Here is a 10,042-nt window from a genome sequence, read left to right as displayed (position 1 = left end):
ATTTTTGCACTTGTTGAGCTTTTGCGCTGTGCTTTTAAGCTTTGCGCTGTGCTTCCGATTGGCCGACTGGCAACGCCAGAGCGCCCAGTCTGGCTGAGCAGCTGATGGTAGTGCAGCCCTCGTCGTCAGCTGATCGTAGGAGTGCAATTGCTATTGTTTACCAGTAGTTGTCGTCAATTGCACTGGAACCAACAACAATTTCCCTCGCAGCCGTCAACTCTACCAATGCGTCTCTTGGTGACGCGGCTGCCTACGACGTCCAGCAGCAGGTGCCCCGACCGACCGTGAGTACCCAAGGGTTGAACACTGCTCGAGCTAACTCGTAGTCACTTTTTTTAGGTTTTCCGACTTAATTTGGCGATTTCCCGAGCGATCGAAAGGAGCGTCTCCAAAACGCGACCGGCTTGCGGAAAATTCAACTTCTCTGTCTGTGTGTGTGTGTTTTTTTATTCGTAGTATAGGTTAGAAAAGTTTACAGAGTGGAGTTATAGGAAATTATGTCTAGAGACAAGGAAGAAGAAAACCGAGTTAGCGGAGCCTGGCTCTTGTGGGACGGCCGCGAAGCAATGCTTCACAAGTGCGTCGGCGCCACTTACTCCCTCGTTCGTTGTCTTGCCTTCTCGGCCCTCCTTTGCTCGTTCATGACCGCAGCCACAAATTGGCTGATCAGTGTCCAGTTAGTGGACGATACCAGCATCAGCGGAACCAATGTCGACACGGTTAACCTCTCACCAATTGCAACTGCCAGCTCTTGTCTGAGGGTTGCGTATCTACCGCACTGGAAGATTACGTGCTCGGCGTCCTCCACCGCAGTCGGGAAACAAGCGGGGCACTCTTCGGCTGTGTCGTGTCCGAACCGGAACAAGTAGCTCCTGAAGCAGCCGTGGCCACTGATGACCTGGGTCAAGTGAAAATTCAACTGGCCGTGACTCCTTGTCGTCCATTCCTTAATGAGAGGGATAAGCCGGTGAGTCCACCGCCCTTTGGACGCCTCGTTCCACCGGGTCTGCCACCTTTCGAGGCATTCCTCTGTGCCCTTTGTTTAATGGATCTCTTCTCGGCGTTGGGTAAGGAGCCAGTCTGGAGTTGCCGGAAGACACTTACCCTCTCCCCTGACCATTTCCTCGAAGGGGTATGCCGGCAATGACGTGTGCAGCCTCGTCGGAAACGGTCCTGAAACCGCTTATGACTCTGATGGCGCTCAGCCGGAAGGTTGACGCCAAGCCGCCGATGTACGAGCTTTTGATAACGGCGTCTGCCCAGATAGGAGCAGCATAAAGGGCTATGGACCTTGTTACGCTCGAAATTAATGCTCGACGACACTGTTTGGGGCCCCTGGTGTTGGGCATCAGGCGAGATAATGCCCTGTTGGTAACAGCAGCCTTACGGCCAACCTCCTGCAGGTGTTCCCGAAAACTCAGCCTCGAGTCGATCGTCACTCCCAGGTACTTAAGTGTACGCTTGGAGGTAATATGGGCGGCTCCGACCTTGACTACCGCTGTTTCCACTTTCTTCCTGCTACTGATCAGCACTGCTTCCGTTTTTGGGAGCCAACTCCAGTCCGACGGAGAGCAGCCAAGTCCCAATGCAATCGATAGCTCTGTTGCAATTTGATTCGGCGACCTCCAGCTCCTTAGCGACCACAAGTAGCGCAATGTCGTCGGCGAAACCAATTAGGTTTGCTCCTGTCGGCAGGTCCAGTCGAAGGATTCCGTCGTACATCGCGTTCCACAATAGCGGGCCAAGCACAGACCCCTGAGGAACGCCTCCAGTCACGATGTACTCTTCTGTTCGAACACTGGTATCATATTTGAGTACTCTCGACGAGAAGTAACTCCTGATAATCTTTAGCAACTGCCGTGGGACTTTGACTGCGTCTAGCGCCCGTAAGATGCAGTTCCACCGGGCCGAGTTGAAGGCGTTTCTGATGTCCAATGTCACCATCAGACAGTACTTCTTCTGGCCCCCTTTCCAGCGAGTGCCAGCAATTGCATTGGAAGCAATGCCAACTACCTTCTCGATTGCATCTACTGTCGACCTGGCCTTCCGGAATCCATATTGGTTGGGGGAAAGGTTTCCGTTCACCAATATAGCTTCCTCCAAGCGAGTGCAGATCACCTTCTCCAGCAGTTTCCCGCCACGTCGATGAGGCAGATAGGCCTAAACGAGGATGAATTGCCAGTCGGTTTCCCGGGCTTCGGAATTAGGACCAGCTTTGAGTTTTCCACCTATCCGGGACTACAGCTTCTTCCAGGCACTTATTCAGCATTGCTGAAAAAGCTTCTGGATGGAGGGAGCAGGCGAGCATTAGTGCCCTTGCGGGTATGCCATCCGGACCTGGAGCGCCGGTTTGTTTCATACTCCTAACGCATTTTAACACCTCCTCGCTGGTGACCAACTTCAGCGGCAGACCATCGTTGGATGCTGTATCTGGCAGCCATGCGTTGTCTTCCTCCACGCTGGGAAACAGATCCATGACAATCCCACGCAACAGATCATCCGGTGGTGGTGGCGATCTCCGTGCCCCGATTCTCTTTATAACGATCTGGTATGCCTTGCCCCATGGGTCGTCATCCAGTGTGTCACACAGGGCCAGGAAACACCGTTTTTGCTCTCCTTGATCGCATTTTTGAGAGTTTTGCGACTCTCTCTAAAGAGTGTTTGCCAATATAGGAAAGAGGGTCTTCCCGCGCTCTCTGATAGCGCCTCCTCGCGTGGTTGCAGACACGTCTTGCAGCGGCAATGGTTTCGTTCCACCAGTAAACTGGTGTATGGCGTAGCGAGGGGTTTACTCGACTCGGCATGGAGCCTACGCAAGCCGACTCTAGCCTTTCCATGACAGTCTCGACCATCTGCTCTGCGCTGCCTGAGACCTCCAGCTCTCTCAGCGAGCTTGTAAAGCGCTCGACGTTTAGCTTGCTGGCTGAGAAATTCCTCCAACGAGGTGCGGCAGAGATGCACCTGAGGCCCGAGCTCCAATTTTGCAAAAATGGCCATATGGTCGCTCCCTGTATAGGAGTCACTGACTCCCCACTCAGCTAAATGAGCGAGCGAACTGCTGCAAAATGTTAAGTCAACAATTGAGCCGGTACCGGCCCTGCTAAATGTCCATTTCGAGCCTTGATTGAGGAGAGTTAGGTCCAGTGAAGCAAAAGGCTTCGACCACCAATCGCCCTCTTTGGTTGGTGACCATGCTACCCCAATCGACTGCCCAAGCGTTGAAGTCGCCTGCGACGAATGCTGGTGAGTGGTCTCTCACGTCCGCAGCTAATCTGTCCAGTGTGTTAGCAAAGTCCGAAATTGATGTGGAAATTTGGGTAATTGATCCTTCATATAAACACCTCGAAAATGAGGAATCTTTCTAAAGGCAAACTTCATTATATGAAAGTTTGATAATGCTCTCTTGGGTAGCTTACCTATTAGTTTTTTGAATGCGTTTTTGACTTTGATTATTTCTAGCAAATGATATACCATATCCATTTTTGTATGGTTGTAAATACAAGCCAGCTCCCAATGCAACCGTTTCCATTTTTTATTATGCCTCTTGTTTTCCTCTAGATGTTGTTTAGCCATCTTTGCATTGTTAATAGATTTTACTATTGCTGCACTACCTGACGCCAAACTACCCACAGCGCTGAGAGCTGTTAAAATTGGGACAAGTGGTAAGAACCCACCTATCTTGGTTACATTTATAATACGTGGAAAAACAACATTTTTCCTACATCCCATCGAGTTCGATACTGCTTTACGTGCAACTTTTATTGCACTCAAGATATCAAACGGTTTATTCTTTTCAATTCCTTTGTAGCCTTTTTGATTATTGTAGTCAATGATCTTTTCACTCTTTTCTTTCTCTCCTGATTTGATCCCATTCCAAATTTTTCTTCGTCTTTCTTGTGTTTGTTACAAAGTATGCTGCTGCTCTCTCTCTAATACTACTATCTAACGCTTTTACACGATTCCAAGCCTTTTCAATTAAAACTGAGTCAGCTTTATGACGTTCACTCAACTCTTTACTGTTTGAATATGCAATATCATGCTCTCTACACGCTTCATCCAAACTATTAATTCCACGATCACCACGTGCTAATCGTTTCTCTAACTTTGTTCCAGGTCCACAGTAATTGTATCCAGGTATATGAGCCTTAAAAGGTAGAGAGTCTATTATATTGTTTACAAGACCACTACCCTGTTTGAATTTTGATTTTGACCTAATTAAATTATAAAAACGTTTGGCCATTTTATAACAACCTCAATCAACAAACGTTTCCCATTGAATGAAGTACTTCTCTCACTAACATGCGTTTTTTAAGACATAAGAAAAGCATACTAGTACGAAACATTGAGGGTGGTGGACATGGAGAGAATAATCAACAACCTCGACATAGTGTTTTGCTACCCAATACAATTAGAGCATTAATTGTTGGACCATCAAATTGTGGAAAAACCAATGTGATGCTTAGTCTTATAGAGAGTCCCAATGGTCTCAAATTTGAAAATATTTATGTATTTTCAAAGAGTTTATACCAACCCAAATATACATAATTGGGTTTATTCGTCGCGAGTGACATGAATCCAGTCCCAGAAACAATTGATTTTGAGAATTTAGGTGTAGACTCAGCAGTACGTGATTTTGTTAAGAGTGGTTTAATAATTTTTGTATATTTCTTTGCCCTTGTTCCTCTGATCTGTCCATCGGAATTAAAATTTCTCCGGTGCACATTAGTTATCAATAAAATTTCATTATATATTTCTAGCTCATTTGAATTATAATTTTGAGGTAGGCGGTGGTATATTAATGAATATAATCCACTTGTAAGACGCCAGTTTTTCCATCATCCAATTCAATTTTTTGTGAGTCACATTAATGTGTGAATTCCCCAACATTAATTGTCCACTTGCATTTTTGTATGGACCATATGTCTTATCCAAAAATCTTCCCGTGCCAGTTCACTGATATTCAAATTTTTGAGTTGTCTTCATGTTGGATTGATTGACTCGTTATCGAAGGTGTTGAATGTATAGCTGTTTCATTTGATAACACGTTCGATGAATGAGAGGGCTCTTGACTCGTTAACGGAAATGATGAATGGGGTGAGTCTTGAACCGATAATGGAAGCGAAGTGTGGGGGATATTTGTTTCATAAACTTAGTTGATGAATAAGGAGAACCTTCTCTCGCTAACGATTTCGAGGTATGAGGTAAGCCTTCAAACGATGTGTCTTCTATAGCTGGTTGAGAATAGAATTGATCATCATCATCATCTTGAGCATTAACACTATCCATCCCCAATCCAATGCCTTCTCAATATCATATTTAGGTTTTGAGAATTGACTCTTAGCACTGTGAAATGTGAGTTTCCTTTTCTTGTTAGGTGGTGTGTTTCTCTCTCGGTTGATTGGAGAGTAGTTTTGCATAGTTTTTTTTTCAATCTCAACATTATTAAACTCTGATGGTATCAATGTCTGAAATTTTTTGTTATCATTCACAAGTTCATGTAGTGGTTCAGTTATAGGTTTAAATGTTTCCTCCAGACAAATACTGTTCTGACTTTTGAGTTGTTTGAGATCAGAAAATTTTTTTTAGAGCATTTCGGCTTTTAGTTAATTGAGTTAAAACTTTTTGATTCATGTTCTTTCAAATTTATCTCATTCAACTGTTAGTGGATTAATGATTATTTCAGTCTTGAGGTCATTAGTGTACTGTGATCTATTTTACGAAACATAATCATATATAACCAATAAACAGATACATTAGCATGTTTTTATGAAGAGAGTTGGTTGTACAGATCAGCTATCAGACTGTTAAATAGATCAGCTAGCTATTCTTTTAAACAGACCTGGTTGTATCGACCAGGTAACTGTTCTTTAAACAGACCTGGTTGTAGAGATCAGGTACCTGGTTGTATCGAACAGCTAGCTGTTCTTTTAAACAGGCCTGGTTGTACAGATCAGGTATCCGGTTCTGATAACGGACCTGTTTCTGTTAACAGATCTGTTTCAATTTCCCATATCCCCATTTAAAATTATGAAATTAAATTTTCAATTACATTTATTCACACAATGTAAAAAGGAGAAAAGTGGCTGAAAAAGAAAGCTGAAAATTCCCAATTTCCCATTCCCTAATGAAAATTTCATTAACATTTATTTGTAATAAGTATCAGAACTAATAAAGCTGGAAAAGAAGGCTGAAATTCCCCAAATTTACCAGTCCCCATTAAAAATTTTTTTTTTTTATTCTATTTTGTTAATATAATTTATTGTTTTGCATATATTTTATTACATTTTTAATTTGAATACAATTTCTCCATCATCCTGTTTTGTTATAGTATAATTACCAGTATTTAATTCTTTAATGTATACAGATTTAACTTCATCATACCATTTCGGGAGGTAAATTAAATACTTTTCCAATGTTAATTTTAGAGAATTGCTATTAAATTTACTAGGAACCTTAGACGCTCCATATATTCTGAATTCCGTATTCCTTGGAAGAGCGCGGAAAGGGAGCTTCTGTTTCTTCTTGATTGCATTCAAATAATTCGCTGTTGATTCAATCTCCATGTCATTGGCGAGGAATTGAATGTCCTCAGCAAGAGGAGTAATAAGAGGAAGATTAACTTCGGTGAAGTCAATCTCCTCTCCGTTGCTAGCCTCAAACGATGGATTCATCCTGATTATTTGGTGTCGGTGTGTGTGTGTGTGTGTGTGTGTGTTTGCGTTTTTTTATTTTTTTTATTTCGACTTGCTATACTATTACTAGTTTTAATATACTAACGAGATACACTAAATAAATAAATTATGATGGGTATAGGGCAGTGCGATCTCCTGCGGTACGGCCGTGAAGCAATGCGTCACAAGAGACATAGCGCCACCTATTCCATCGACTCCCTCCTGGCTCTCTCCATGCTACGTTGGGTCTGCATCACAGTTGACACAAACTCGCATATCACGACCCAGTTGCCCACTGATTGCAGCATAAGCGGGACCAAGTTTCCCACCGCAATCGCTACGCCAAGTGCCCTTTCCAAGTCGTTGCGTAGTGATCCATATATCTTGCAGGCGAACATAGCATGCTCAGCATCCTCCAGTGTTCCACACTCAGAGCAGTTGCCAGAAGCTTCATGACCAAAGCGGTGCAGATAGCTTCTGAAGCATCCATGGCCGCTTAGCACCTGTGTCAAGTGGAAGTTGACTTGACCGTGCTTCCTGCCGGTCCATTCCCCGATGTTCGGGATAAGCCGATGCGTCCAGCGGCCTTTTGGAGACCTATCCCAACGTCGCTGCCACCTCTCAAGGCATTCTTGCCGTCCTGCCGTCCGCACGGATCTCGTTTCGGCGTTGCTGTGGTACCGGGATCGCAGCTGCCGATAGGTATCAGCTCGCTCTCTGGCCATTTCCACAAACGGAGGTACACCAGCGATGACGAACGCAGCGTCCTCAGAGATTGTACGGAATCCGCTAATGATGCGGATGGCACTCTTCCTGAACGCTTCCTCCAGCCCTTGGCAGTAACTCCTGGTGTCCAGTGCTCGAACCCAAACTGGTGCCGCGAACAGTGCGATGGATCGCATGGCACCCGCGATCAGCGATCGTCGCAATTGTTTTGGGCCTCCAATATTCGCCATGAGCCTCGAAAGTAGCCGGTTCATGCCTGCAGCTTTATTGCTCGTCGCTTCCAGGTGCTCTCGAAAGCTGAGCCTTGTATCGATCCATACTCCCAGATACTTAATCGCTCTTTTGGACGAAATAGTTGTGCATCCAACCGAAATTTTCGCTACTTCTACACGTTTCCTGCTGCTTATCAGCACGGCTTCCGTTTTATGCGGCGCAAGTGCCAGCCCAACTGAGACAAGCCACTGCTGGATGGTCGCAATTGCTTGGTTGCACACCCTCTCGGCCTGCAACAGCTCCTTCCTCACGACAAGGACAGCGATGTCGTCTGCGAAGCCAACCATGTGCGTGCCCGGTGGGAGGGTTAGTCTCAGGATGCCATCATACATGGCATTCCACAGAAGAGGGCCCAAGACCGACCCTTGTGGAACACCTGCCGTCGCGACGTACTCCTCTGTACCAGCGCTTGTCTCGTACAATAGCCGCCTGCAGGATAGGTAGCTACGCACGATCTCCAGAAGATAACTCGGCACTTGGAACACTGCCAGAGCCTTGAGAATGCAGTCCCAACGAGCCGAGTTAAAGGCATTCTTGATGTCCAGCGTGACCATTAAGCAGTACTCCTTGGCTCCTCCTTTCCATCTGCTGCCCGCTATGGCGTGTGAGGCGATCTCCACAACTCTAGTCGCTGCGTCGACTGTCGATCTGGCCTTGCGAAAGCCAAATTGATTTGGCGATAGGTCACCTCCTGCGGCAATAGCGCGCTCCAGCCGGGTGCATATGATTTTCTCCAACATTTTTCCCGCATTGTCAATGAGGCAGATTGGCCGATATGCAGCAGGTTCGCCCGGATTCTTGCCTGGTTTAGGGAGCAGAACCAGTCTCTGCGATTTCCAGATATTTGGAAAGACAGCCTCCTGTAAACACCTGTTGAACATGTCAACGAAGATTTCCGGCCTCAGAGCACAGGCGAGCCGAAGAGCTCTCAGTGGAATGCCATCCGGCCCAGGCGCCTTTCCCAGCTTCATGCTTCCAGCGATAGTACTTATCTCGGCACTGGTAACCCACTCAATTGCCGCACTGTTATTGGATGTGGCGACATCAAGATATCGCACCGTCTCACCAGCTGTAGTCGGAAACAGCTCACGGACAATGCAGTGCATCACATCATCCGGTGGCATAGACGCTTTGTGTGCCGAGATCTTTTTAGTGACCAGTTGATACGCCTTCCCCCATGGGTCGCTCTCCAAAGTCTCACAAAGCTCGATGAAGCATTTGCGTTTGCTCGCCTTGATGGCATGTTTCAGAGCTTTCCGCCTCTCTTTGAATTCGCGCTGCCACGATGTGTAGGACGGTCTGCCTCGCGATCGCTGGTAGCATCTTCTCACGCGGTTGCATTCCCGCCTGGCGGTGGCGATATCCTCATTCCACCAGTACACTGGCAGATGGTGGTGGGTGGAAGATCTTCTGGGGGCATCGTGTCTTTGCATGCTTGCGCTAACGCATGCAATGCTATCGTAGCCATCTGCTCGGCGCTTCCTGCCACTTCCATGCACTGGATGCGAGCGCTGAAGCGCAGCACATCCATCTTATCCGCATTGAAGTTAACCCATCTTGATGGGTCACTTGTATTGCTGGGGCGCCGCCCGCCAACTTCGCACAGAATGGCACGGTGGTCGCTAGCTGTGTAGGCGTCGCTCAAGCGCCAACGTGCCGAAGGCGACAACGCGCTGCACACGTAAGTCAGGTCGACTATGGACCCCACGCCAGCTCTGCAAAAAGTCTGCTGCGTGCCCTCGTTCAAGAGGATTAGATCCAGCATTTGGAACGTCTCCGTCACAATCGAGCCTCTCGCATTTGTGCAGGGACTGCCCATTCCATTGCCCATGCGTTGAAGTCGCCGCCGACAATTAATGGGGAGCGGCCTATAGCATCTGCTGCGAGTTCATCCAGAATGCACCCGTATTCCTCCAGAGACAGACTGGGGGCCAGATACACGCTGTAAACCCATGTACCGCCAATTTTTGCTCGCACAAATCCACGTGTAGCATGCTCGTGTCCGAACTGCAACGGTGATTTGCCGCACACCCAGATTGCTGCCTTGCCCGTAGTATCCGCTGCCCAGACTGAGCCTGTTACCGCTCTGTACGGTTCACTAAGGATAGCTACGTCAGCGCTATCGTCTCGCACTGCTTGCTGAAGAAGATCATGCGCAGCTGCACAGTGATTTAGGTTGAGCTGGACTACTTGCATGACTGTGCTTTCGTTACGCTCTTTGCTGCCAGTGGGCAATTGCGACTACCAGCCTGGTGGTTTAGCTGTTTGCTTCCGTTTGCGCTGCAAATGTAGCAATTCGCTGCGTTGGTGCACGATGCCACTTTGTGACCAGGTTCTCCACATCTTAGACAGCAGTTACTCCTATCAATGAG

Source organism: Drosophila sulfurigaster, unplaced genomic scaffold (genome assembly GCF_023558435.1).
Source record: "Drosophila sulfurigaster albostrigata strain 15112-1811.04 unplaced genomic scaffold, ASM2355843v2 scaffold_47_pilon, whole genome shotgun sequence".
Taxonomy (NCBI): domain Eukaryota; kingdom Metazoa; phylum Arthropoda; class Insecta; order Diptera; family Drosophilidae; genus Drosophila; species Drosophila sulfurigaster.
This window is presented reverse-complemented; position numbering follows the sequence as displayed.